This window comes from Salvia hispanica, chromosome 6, assembly GCF_023119035.1.
Source record: "Salvia hispanica cultivar TCC Black 2014 chromosome 6, UniMelb_Shisp_WGS_1.0, whole genome shotgun sequence".
In the NCBI taxonomy this organism is placed as follows: Eukaryota; Viridiplantae; Streptophyta; class Magnoliopsida; order Lamiales; family Lamiaceae; genus Salvia; species Salvia hispanica.
Window position 1 is genome coordinate 48,234,421 of NC_062970.1, and position 10,541 is coordinate 48,244,961.

Here is a 10,541-nt window from a genome sequence, read left to right on the forward strand (position 1 = left end):
TGTACAAATTGAGACAAAGAAAAAAATAGAAAAAAAAAAGATGAGTAAAAAGAACTCGATCCCATTGAAATGAAAAAAAGAAAAGAAACTACAAAGAAAGAAGTGTACAACCTAAGATAAAGGAAAGAAAATATTGAGAAATTAAGAAGTGTATAAGATAAAGAAATAAATTAAAATTAAGATAAAGAAAGAAGTGTACACATAAGATAAAGGAGAGAGAATATTGAGAAATTAAGAAGTGTATAAGATAAATAAAGAAAGAAAATTGAAACAGATAAAAAAGTAATCCACAAATTGGCAGTGCTAAGATTCAAACACGGGCAAGTAAATTGAATATGCTAGAGCTATACCACCTGATCACATGCAACAATACGTATTCTTACCTCAATAATACTATTAACTTCGAAATTTTGGGGGTACAGTTGTACCCCTTGTTCCCACATGGATACGCTGCTGGATTATGGGTTCATGTCTTATTAGAGAGAAAAAATTTTAAAATAGAAAATTTTTATTTTTATGATGAATAAAAAAAGAAAATTTCTATTTTTAAGAGATGGATAAAAGGGGTACTATTATCAAAAAAATGTCAAATATTAATTCTAAAGATGCCTTTGTTTTGAAAGTTGAGTATATAGAAATATTACTACTCCCTTCGTCCCGGCTAAGATGACACATTGCTTAGCCGGCACGGGATTTTAGGAGTTATTGGTTAAAGTGTTTAATTGGAGAGAGAGAAGGTGAGTGTAAATATTAAAGTACAGAGATAAAGAAAGATGAATATTTTAATAGGAGTGAGAAAAAGTGGTTGAGTGTATTAATTGGAGAGAAAAAGTTATCAAAAAAGGAAATGTATCATCTTAGTTGGGACAAACTAAAAAGGAAAACGTGTCATCTTAAGCGGGACGGAGGGAGTACCTTGTATTTCAAATCACATTATTAACTTTTTGCTAAGTTTGGTTGTTACCATCTTTAACTTCCTCATATGCTTCATTAATTGTTTAGCATACAAAAATAATATTCCATCTGTTCCTAAAAAGAGACAACATTTGAAATGATAATGTGCTTTATTTTTAAGGGACGGAAGGAGTGTTAAATGGGTGGCTTAGACAAGTAGATGCAGCCACTTGCTATTGTTATTAGTAGATACATTTATAATTTTATAATGTGTAATCAAATTAAATCCCAAATTGATATAAAGTCCAAAGTTTGGTATTCATTTTGATACAAATTAAACTTTAGCTGCCATTATGATATGTTGAATATTGGTGGACTATATTTTGTTGGACTTGTGTATTTATTCAGTTGGGCTGACCCTGATTGATTAAATGCAGAGGCCCAATGTTTGAGGTCCATCACTTACCTAGCTGCACCGATGGCTGCAACATGGATGTTTCACCCGGATCTTGAGTTGGGGTCGTTGGACCCAGGGTTGTGTATTAAGTGAGCATCGCCTCACTTTAGTCACTTATTCTAGACACTTCTATCTCTCTCTCTCTCATTCCTGAGACTCTCTCTGCCTTGTGAAGACCTTGAGTTGGGGTCGTTGGATCCAGGGTCGTTGGAATCTGACGAAGTTTGGTGTTGAAGAAGTGAGAACTTGTGAGTTCTGTGAGTTTTTGGTGGTTGTGAGCTGAATAGGCGGTTTGGTGGCAGTCAGTGTAGCTAGGGTTTCTGACCTAGAGTTCGACGGTTTCCCATCTTGTGACTTGTGGTAGAAGCGTGTGGGGAGGTCCTTGGCCTGATAGTCACTGTTGTGACCTAAGTTATATCCTTACTTGTTCTTTCTTGGTTACTGGTTGTCTATTGCTCTTGTTTAGATCCGAGAGGATCTTGTTTTGGGTTTACTAATACTTCTACTTAGTGTGCAGATAGTCGAAGGAGCTGGAGCCTCAAATCTGGTAGAAGACTTGAGAATAGCTAGGGTTTCGATTAGTCACCTCTGTAATAAGTAGACTTGTATTCGTGTTTTCCCTTTGTATCTTCGCTTGCATTTCTGAGATTAGCCACCTCAGATCAATATCAATAAAAGAGGTTACAGTAATTAGTGAATCCCGGGTGATCTGATCCCTACATGATACATGAGTCATACTTTGATAACCATATATGAAATTAACCCCAATCGTAGTGTTACATTTAATTGTATAATCTTTTATTGAAAGCGGTTACATAATAACTCCAAGATTCATGTCTTCAAATTGGCACGGCCTCGACAAGCACCATCTTTAGCCATTCTTTGCTTTTGTTGGGATCGGAATAGCAATCCGCATCGGAATAGAGAAGGTGCACGACACGAGCAAGATTGACAACGCGTGTGAGGATTGGTGATAGGCTAGCATTCATCACCATTTTGGAGTCACTTTTCATGCTATATTGTTGAAACTTTGCATATAAAGATGCATGTTTTGGCAGGAAATGAATGGAGTGGTCCGACGAGCATGTTAATGGAATGGATTCTGGATTACATGCAAAAGTAGAGGCAAATTGGATACAAATTGAGTATTTGGAGAAGGAAGGAATACACAAGACACAAACTGCCCAGTTTGATGGATTAGCCAGTGTCCAAGCAATGCTGACAGCTCTTCAAAGTCGCATTTCGAAGTTAAATTGACGAGTCTTTGTGCTACCAATGGCCACAAGAGACACTTTTGAAGGCAAAAGAAGCCAACTACCATCATTGGGAGTGGAGAAGCCTTCCACATCAGATTGGTTGGAAGATGTGTAACAAAAAAACAACAAAGCTTATCTTTTGGCCTAACTTTTGGAACACCATTTTTTAGCTAGCTTTAGTTAGTTTTATTTCCTCTCTCTAAGCTTAGTTTTCTCTCATCCTTGAAGTAAATTTCGAACCATAGGCAGCCATTGCCACTTTTGCTCACCAGGGGGTGAAGCTTGTTGTTATGTAGTGTTTTAATGCTTTGAATGATCTAGTTCCTTTTTTGTACTCATTTTCCAGCATCTTAACTCTCTAGTTAAGGTTGTTGGGCTGATCATAAAGAGCTTTTGGTGTATTTAAATCTCTAGGTGTTTAGCATTTATGGTTGGTTGTTGGTGTTCTTGAGCATTTAGTTAATCTCTTGCTTTGGTTTTACTATTTTCGTTCTCTAGCTAGCCTTTGTCCTTGTTGATTCCTTTGCTTGTTTATTTGAAGTTTTTTATGCTTTTGAAAGGGTCTTTGCTTAGCTTGTTTAGATTTCTCTTTTTGCATCTTATTTCTTTGTTATTTTCTAAGTGTTTACGTCAGCTAGTTAATCCTTCTTTTCCATCTTTTTAATTTCGAAAATCAGTGAAAAAAAAAAGAAGAGAAAACGTTTGTGTATTTAAGTTGCAATAGTTGGTGATTTTCCCTTGCTTAGTAGCTTTGTTCTTGTATGCTAGCTAATGTGTTTTAGTTGCTGCAGTTTCTTTAGTTATTTCTATCCTCCATTGTTGAATGTTCTTAAGCTTGTTCATCTTCTCCAAGTTGCTAATTTTCAGCTTTTTATTTGGTGTTTTCAAGGCATAATTAGGTAGTTAACTTGTTGATCTTGTGTTTCTTTAGCATAGTTAAGTGTGTAGCAGTCTTTTAGTCTCTCTTTTCTCATAGTTTTCGTGCCTTAGTGTATTTAGGAACCCAAAATCTGATTTCAAATTGCTAATCCTTTTATCCTTTGTTTAGTTTAGTTGTCTACTACTTTTGACCATTGGATAATACTACTTTTGACCATTGGATAATAGCCCATAGCAAGCAACTAGTACAATCCCTTTTCACTCATTGACATGGAGCCTCCAAAATCAGTTTTAAACTCTCTCTCTCATGCTTTTCATGTCAGTTTAGTCACCTTAGGAAGTCTCCAAACTAGCTAGTTAAGTAGGCTTTTAGAATTACCTTTTAAGTGTCTCTTTCCTAGTAAATTAGCTTCTCTAGCTTTCATTTAGGTGTGAACACTTAGAATTTAGTTAGCAGCCTTCTACTTAGTTCTTTTTGCCTCTTTTACTTAGTATTTCTCGTGGCAAAAGCTGGTTCCTTTCCCCTTGTTCCTTTTATTCCCGAAAATGCTATTATACAAAGTGTTGTTATTTTTCTCGCCACTGTTCTGATTTTTGCTGCTAAACTGCCCAGTTTACTTACTTGCCCAGTTTAAGTTGCAGTTTATTAGTTTATTGCTTTATCTTAAGTTCATTGTTTGCTTGCATTTTTATTTATTTTCAACTTTAGTTCCCACCATGTTCGTAGGTATGGTTTAATTTCTGTAGTTTAGTTTCTTCCTTCTTTAAATTAAAGCGTGGCGGCATCGCCAAACTCTTAGGTGTTGAAATACATAACGGATACGACCGTTCCTCGTGGGATCGACATCCGACTTACCACGTACTAATTAATAGTATTTTGGGAAGTGGGAACGTATAAATATTGTTGAATAGGAAGGGACACGCGCCTACGACACGCGTGCGAAATCCCTCCTTTCAATTGGCATGGATGTCGGTGTTGGCTCAAGGCTCTTGATTCATATCCTTCCATGCGTTCTTCACTCGTTGTTTAAGCTGAGCACGAGCATCATCCTCCAACACGCCATATTGTTTCATGTAGCAATGTATTGCTGAGGGTTTCTCCTCATACTACATGAATTAAATCCATAAATAAGAGAATGCAAATGTAACATATGCATAACACATGCATATGTTATAGTACGTGCTTAGCGCCTAAGCACTAAAGCGTGCACACACATGCTTAACACAGCCAATAAGAAATTTTTGGTTTAATTTATATACTACACACACATATATATATACACGACATACCTCGTCTCCAACTAAGTCATCCATTAATCGACCAACCACGGATGATGCTCGTACTATTAGAGGTTCCTTTGTAATCCAATCGAAATCTTTTTGACTAACTTGATCTCTCATACCCACCAAAGAAGTTGTTGATGCCATCATGTAACCGGCAGACTCGAGGGACACCTTCATATACTCGTCTGGTGTTGGAATATAATTATTATATAACCATTTTGCCTCCTCAAAATATGCCATTGCTAACTTTTTCATCTGCAAACAAATTCAAAAAACTCGTTAAATAAAATGTGGGCAAATTGTCAGAAAAACCATGAAATTTGGTCATGAATATTGTTTAGGGTTTAGGGATTAGTTAAATTTTGACCAAACTTCATGATTTTTTTGACAGTTTCGTTTACTATGGAAAGATGAATACTTCTTGTGACGCATATTGGACGCGGTATGATTCTTCGATTTTCTCCATTTCATCTTCTATTTCAGTATAAGTATCAATAAGGCTTCGGTAGCACATTTGGATGTATGGTGGTGAACCCTCTAAGGTCTCATTAACATCCCAACTGAAAGAAGACAATAAAAACACATTTGTTAATTAGGTCAAATTTATTCAAAACAATTGTACTAGTAAGTAAAAACTAACTGAAAATTTGCATCCAACCATTGAACACTGTCTGTTAGAATCTGTAGTTCATCTAGCGTTGCATATTCATATGTGTCGTCAAGAATCGAAGCCATACAAATGGCTTTCAGTAATATTCTTCTTGCTCTAGCATAGCTTGGCTCAAAGAAGACTCCTACCATCCACAGGTACAATTCTGTAACCCTATCTCTTGCATAAGGCATTTTATTCTTCACGTCCAATTTCTTCCACCACCTATTTCAATTAAATGGAATATAAATTTAAATAACTGTAATCAAATTATAGAATTATAATAAAATGAAATCACAATAATTAAATATAAGTACCTTGTAGCATCACTAAGCTCTCTCTGGTTCATCTTCTGCACTAGGTTGAAATCTAATTTCGCGAAATTCAGTAGTATTTCATTATGCGATTCGTCTTCTTGGTACACAGAAATGAACGTTCTGGCACCTAATCTTGTGACACTCAAGCGGTTTGGCATCCTCAGAGCTTCGTTAATACGTTTGGAGAGAGACACATCAGCCTCCATATTTTGGAGTGAAGCATGAAGATGAGACGAACAAAACCCTATTGCTTTGTCCAGAATTTCCTCGTCTTGCTTGAGAAGATGAGCCGCCTCGTATAAGCTCAACAAACCTTCAACGTTGTTTTTCAGTGACGCCCCGTAATTTCCTTCACCATCAGTGAAATTGCAAAACACATCTGTTGAAGTAAAATGTCAGTGATTATATTTCGCAACGAAAGGTGTGGTTGTAGCATGTAAGAATCTTACCACATGGGACGTTGTAACCTTGTTGTCTAAGCAAACGAAAGCGAAGAGCCACAATGCGTAGATCATCATTGTCTTTGCTATTTTGCTGCATGTAACTGTCATGAATATATTTCAAAGATTCTTCAATTTCTTTTTCGAAATGATATTCCACTCCCAGGCGCTGGATCACATCGATGAGTTCCAGTTTAGACGATGAATCGTTTGGAGTTTGAGTTAGCATTTTTCTGACCAATTCTTTCTGCTTTGCGAGCTCTTCTTTTTCAGCATCAGTGATTTTCTAAAATGGAATTGAAGAGATATATATGATTGAAGGAAATATTCAAGACTACATTTGAGATTAGTTACTTTCCCTTTAATGTATAAAGAGAATTGGATGTAACAAAGTTGGTTATCTAATAGTACAATAGGTGTACTTTATTTTCTACATTCAATTTTTTTTTTTAGTTTTATCAAAATGTAGTATATTATGATGCAAAAACATTAGATTTAAGAATGTAATGAATGACAAATTTTCTTAAGAATATACCAACCGTTATATATTATATTTGAGAAAGAAGTCTCCCCAAATGGATGGATGAGCTTTTGCGGATTTCCGAATTTCATCTAAGCTCTTGCCATTCTTGACCGGAACCGGTGGTGAACATCTTTCCATCTTACTCAGAGCTTCTAAGCAAATGTGCTTGTGTGTGAGAGATAGAGAGGAGAGTAGATGATTGGTGCTTTATTTGAAGAAAACATAAAGGAATTTATAAGATTTTGTTGTCCCAAACTCTACTAATTTTTCAACACTCAAATACTATTCCAAAACACGAAATCCATATGCTTAGCTTTATTTAGTTTGTCGTATTTTCCATCTCACAGTATCCTTGGGAAGGAATATGCCACATGCATAAGTGAATAACTAACAAAAATTATCATTAATATCAGTACATTGTATAGCACGAGATAACCCTTATAAATAAGATAATTATTTGGACGTTATCTATGCATGCATCCTATTTTCTCAACAAATTATTTGGGCATTATGAGAACATAATTTAATCTAAAATCTCTTCTAAATAATACTAGTACTAGAGCAGCTGTGAATTGACTCGATTAAATTGTGTCGTCGAAATTCTTAAAATGGATGTTGCTTCTCATGGGATACAATGATTTAGTTATTGCAGGCCAATTATTTTTTATAATATTTATTCTATACTAATTTAAGTCTACTTGGATTTGACTATTAGTGTACCATATGAAGAAACTCTCTTAAACAAAAAAATAAACAGAGTTTACCAACAAATTTTTATCAAATGCTTCATGATGCAATATCCTTAAGCTTGAATTTTCGGCAAAAAAAAAAAAAAAAGAAATACTTAAGTTGCAATAGTTCTTTCAATATATGTAAAAATACTTGCATTAATATTAAACAACGTTTGAACATTAATAGCATATATCTTGCATTAATATTAAACAACGTTTGAACATTAATAGCATATAACCATTGGAATCTTTCCAACGACAAGTTGTAGCGCAACTTCAGTTTTGACTAAGTGATGATGTCGACTTTTATTTTTAATTTTCCTCTTGTGGAGTAAAATAAATTGCTACATTGATTAACATTAGTAGTCTTTTATATAACAACCTAGTTTTGAAATGGTTCCCATTAGGTTCTTACATCAATTGGAAAGTGACGCACATCAATTGGATCACTAAACTATTGTCCCTCAAATATAATTTTGCAACTCGCATGAATTATTTGAACCATCAAACTTACCTAATTCAAACGTGCAACAAGGTGATGGTATAGGCTAACGATCATCTTCATAAATCCAATACTGTTACATGTGTAAAGAAATATGGAAGCAAAAAATATAGAGGAAGACAAGAGAGTACAGAGAACCGTAAACTTTTATTGCTCTGTTAATTTGGAGATAGATAAATGACAACAACTACAAAGTATAAATAGAGAAAATGAAACCCATAAAATTCTAACTAACTAATAACTAAATCAGCTAAATAGAATACCACTAACTAAAACACAAAAACGTAAATCCTAAATAAATGGAACAGAACTTGGACTACTTCAACTCACTCGTAAGTTTCACTATTTTCAACACTCCCCCTTAGTGAAAACTTACTATCAACAACGCCAAGAGCAGCTCGGAATTCTTCAAGTTTAGCTCGGCCAAGTGCCTTCGTAAAAATGTCAGCAACTTGATCTTCACTTCTTATCTTCTGCAAATCGATCTCTTGATTCAAAACCTTTTCCCGAACAAAATGATGATGCACTTCAATGTGTTTTGTTCGAGCATGGAACACTGGATTTTCAGCAAGCTTAATAGCACTTTCGTTATCACAACGAATCAGAACCGGATACTTCAAGTCATAGAAAATTTCTTGGACAAGCCTCTTGAGCCAAACATACTCTTGAACAGCCATAGATGCTGCCACATATTCAGCCTCGCAACTTGATAGGGCAACCGTGATTTGCTTTTTGCTGCACCACGAGATTGCTGCTGATCTTGTATCGAAACAATACCCTGTTGTTGAGCGTCTATCATTTATATCACCAGCCCAATCTGCATCTACAAAACCACTCAATAAGAATGTAGTTCCTTGTTTATAATGCAGTCCAAAATTCAGAGTATTCTTGATGTAGCGAAGAATTCGCTTTGCTGCAATCAGATGAGGCTCTCGCGGCTCTCCCATAAACTGAGATATAACTCCGACGGAGAAAGAAATGTCAGGCCTTGTGATAGATAAGTAGAATAAACTACCAACACGCTGACGAAAAAGTGTTGCATCTTCCAACAACTTTCCTTCATCTTTAGCTAACTTCAAGTATGATTCCATAGGAGTAGTCATTGGCTTTGAATCTCGCATACGAAAACGATCCAATAAATTTGAAGCATATCCTTGTTGCGAAACAAAAAATCCATCTGACTTTGTCACTTCTAGGCCAAGAAAACAGCTTACTTCTCCCAAGCTTTTCATATCAAAACGAACAGACAAAGCCTCTTGAAGACGAGTAATTTCAGTATCATTATTACCCGTAATAACCATATCATCCACGTAGAGAAGAACCATTATACAAGAAGAAGATGTTTTCTTGATAAATAAACTGAAATCAGTTTCAGAAGACTTATAACCACAAAATTCAAGATATTGAGCAATTTTACCATACCAAGCACGCGAAGCTTGCTTGAGGCCGTACAAGGACTTCTTAAGACGACACACATAGTCAGGAAACTCTTTCGAAATGAATCCAGCAGGCTGCTCCATAAAAATATCTCGATCCAAGTCTCCATAGAGAAATGCATTCTTCACATCTAGTTGCCAAAGTCTCCATCCTTTACAAGCAGCTAGCGAAATGATGGTTCGAATTGTTGCCATTTTAGCAACGGGACTGAAAGTCTGATCATAATCCTGACCATATTCTTGAGAAAAACCACGAGCAACGAGACGAGCTTTATAGCGATCAATTGTGCCATCAGCCTTTTTCTTCAATTTGAATACCCATTTGCAAGTAATAGGTTGGATATCTTTTGGCCTCTTAACAAGTTCCCATGTGCAGTTCCTAATTAGAGCCAAATATTCCTCTTTCATTGCAGCTACCCATTTAGGATCGTCTTTAGCATCATCATAAGATTTTGGTTCATCATCGCAAGATTCTCCCATTAGAAAGGCATAAATCACTGATGAAAGATTTACCTCAACTTCATAGTCAGCTAAATGAGTAGGTGGTCTTCTCTGTCTATCAGATCTTCGAGCTCCAGCCTCTATCGTCTCAGATTGCTGAACATTCTCTCCTGAAGTAGTGATGCTCCTCTTATCATTTGATTCAGTATCGCCACAAACGGGCAGAAGGTCAGCCATGATACTTTTATCATTTGCACCAATGTGATCAGATGAAATTTCATCAAACACAACATCACGAGAGACAACAACTTTCTTTGTTTCTGGATCCATACACCTCCATCCTTTCCTGTGAGTGTCATAGCCAACAAAAATACATCTTTTTGCCTTCGGATCAAGCTTAGTTCTGTTAGACTTTGAGACATGGACATAACAAATCGAACCAAAGACTCGAAACAAACTCACATTTGGCTTATGATGGTATAATAGCTCATAGGGGCATGGTTCCGTACCTGGCCACGGAGGTAACCGATTCACAACATAACTCGCGGACTGAATTGCCGCTGCCCATAACTCTCTTGGAAGGTTCTTTGCATGTATCCATGATAAGCAAATGGATGTAAGATGTGCCAATTTACGCTCAGCAACTCCGTTTTGTTGTGGAGTTTCGGGACAAGTCATCTGACGTCGAATACCATTTTCTTCGCAATAATTAAGAAACTGATCAGACATGAA

The 10,541-nt window shown here is 36.0% G+C and overlaps 1 pseudogene; it reads right to left on the minus strand.

Moving 5' to 3' along the window:
- Positions 1-2,190: 2,190 nt before the first annotated feature.
- On the minus strand, positions 2,191-6,837 carry LOC125192022 (annotated as a pseudogene).
- Positions 6,838-10,541: the final 3,704 nt, after the last annotated feature.